Source organism: Panicum virgatum, chromosome 9N (genome assembly GCF_016808335.1).
Source record: "Panicum virgatum strain AP13 chromosome 9N, P.virgatum_v5, whole genome shotgun sequence".
Taxonomy (NCBI): domain Eukaryota; kingdom Viridiplantae; phylum Streptophyta; class Magnoliopsida; order Poales; family Poaceae; genus Panicum; species Panicum virgatum.
Genome location: NC_053153.1, coordinates 12,878,315 through 12,880,762, shown reverse-complemented (window position 1 = coordinate 12,880,762; position 2,448 = coordinate 12,878,315). Strand labels below are relative to the sequence as shown.

The window sequence follows — 2,448 nt, the reverse complement described above, 5'->3', positions numbered from 1 at the left end:
AACCAGTCAGCGCTGACATGTGCGTGAAATATTTCTAAAACCAGTCATACGCGATCGATGAACCTTTCCCTTTTAGACTTTTTTAAAGTATGTATTTATTAAGCCTCAAGGAGGAAGCGCTTCAAATTTGGTAAAATGCAACATGTATTTATTTGAACTAGCCATCGGCTGTAACGATCGACGTTAACCACAAGGCATGGTGGCATTAGCCAGGCACCCACTGTCATCTCCACCCTCTACAGTATTTAGCACCCGTTGTTCCTCCGTTTCTCTCTGTTCCAAAGTGTCACGTTGCTAATAAGTTAGACAGAGAAAAAAGATGTACAATTAGGTAAGAGCCAGCTGATGCAATGTCATGCACGCACGAGAGCTCACCAGGGGTTCGGCGATAAAGACACCCAAGATGAAGCTCCGGGACCGGTTCAAGCCACCTCTCCCTGCTAGATAAGGCCGTGTCAACCTCTCTCTGTTTCACATATCCATGACCACTTCCAAGCTTGCATATAGATGTTGTACAGCTATATATATGATGTGTTTGTCCCTGTATTTAGCCAGCAAAAACCAGAGCTGCAAACCAAAACAAAACCACACGTACAACTTCACACAACTCGGTCTCTCTCCTCTCTCAGCTAAGCTAGCTCACAGCAGAGAGCACACCAAGTAGTAGTAGCTGGAGGCTAGCTAGTTTCACCTGTGTACGTGGATGCTCATAGCTCAACGACGACGACGAGGAGAGGCACCATGAAGGTCAAGATCACGAGCTCCAGGGTCGTGAAGCCGGAGTACGGCGGCGGCGTGGCGCCGAGCACCGGCGACAGCGTGCCGCTGAACGTGTTCGACAGGGTGACGTACGACGTGCACATTGCCGTCATCTACGCGTTCCGGCCGCCCAACCCTCCGAACGCGGCGCTGGAGCGGGGCCTGGCGCGGGCGCTGGCCGTGTACCGGGAGTGGGCCGGGCGGCTCGGCGACGGGCCAGACGGCCGCCCCGCCGTGCTGCTGAGCGACGCGGGCGCGCGGCTCGTGGAGGCCACCGTGGACGCGCCGCTGGCCCGGTCGATGCCGTTCAGGCCGTCGCCGGAGCTGCTGCGGCTGCACCCGAGCATCGACGGCCCCGTGGAGGAGCTGGCGCAGGTGCAGCTCACGCGGTTCGCGTGCGGGTCGCTGGTGGTCGGGTTCACGGCGCACCACCACGTCGCCGACGGCCAGGCCACGGGCAACTTCCTCGTGGCGTGGGGGCTCGCGACGCGGCGGCTGCCGGTGGGGCCGCTCCCCGTCTGCGACCGCGCCACGCGGTTCCAGCCGCGGGACCCGCCGCTCGTCGAGTTCCCGCACCGCGCCACGGAGTACCACCTGCCCGCCAAGAGGCGCGCCGCGGGCGAGGACGGCGGCGGCGACGACGAGGAGGAGGAGATCGGCGGCGCGGCGCACGACAAGATCAAGGTCCACAAGGTGCTCTTCACCAAGGAGTTCGTGGCGCGGCTCAAGGCGCGGGCCGCGTCGTCGGGCCTCCCGCCGACGGCGCAGCGGCGCGGGTACAGCACCTTCGAGAGCGTGGTGGGCCACCTCTGGCGCGCGGGCTGGGCGCCGGCGACGCCACCAGGCTCCGCATCTCCGTGAACGGACGGACACGCATGCGGCCCGCCGTGCCGCGAGAGTACTTCGGCAACATGGTCCTCTGGGCGTTCCCGCGAGCCGACGCCGGCGAGCTCGTCTCCCGGCCCGTCCAGCACGCCGCCGACCTGATCCACCGCGCCGTGTCGCGCGTGGACGACGCCTACTTCCGGTCGTTCATCGACTTCGCCTCCTCCGGCGCCGTGGAGGCCGAGGGGCTGGCGCCCACCGCCGACGAGTCGCAGGTGGTGCTGTGCCCGGACCTGGAGGTGGACAGCTGGCTGGGGATCAACTTCTACGACCTCGACTTCGGCGGCGGGTGCCCGTTCTACTTCATGCCGTCGTACCTGCCCATGGAGGGCACCATGTTCCTGCTGCCCTCCTTCCTCGGCGACGGTGGCATCGAGGCGTACGTGTCCCTCTTCGAGGGCCACCTCGAGGAGTTCAAGAAGATATGCTACAGTATCGCCTAACAATACCCAATCACTGATCCGGCCAGCTGCCATGAATAAGAAAAATTAAGAATTAACCGAGAACATCCAGCCATCGATATCATACTGCAGGGTTGCTGTGGCCGTCGCTTTGTTAGCATCGATTCGTAATTCCATTTGAGGAAACGCTTGTTTTAACCTTTGTTGCGCGCCCGTGCGTGTGTCATGCCTAGTGTTGTTTGCTCCGAATAACTGTCCTAATCACGCAGCGGACAGAACTAACGGTGTATTGTTCATGTAGAGGAAGCTCCCCAATACAGTGAGGAATAATTAAACAAATAAAGCAAGATTCTCGGTGTGTGATGTGACTAGCTACGTCCCGTACGTGACTGCTAACCTTTTC

The 2,448-nt window shown here is 60.3% G+C and overlaps 1 pseudogene; it reads left to right on the top strand.

Moving 5' to 3' along the window:
- The first annotated feature begins 573 nt into the window (after positions 1 to 573).
- LOC120687310 lies at positions 574 to 2,121 on the top strand (annotated as a pseudogene).
- Positions 2,122 to 2,448: the final 327 nt, after the last annotated feature.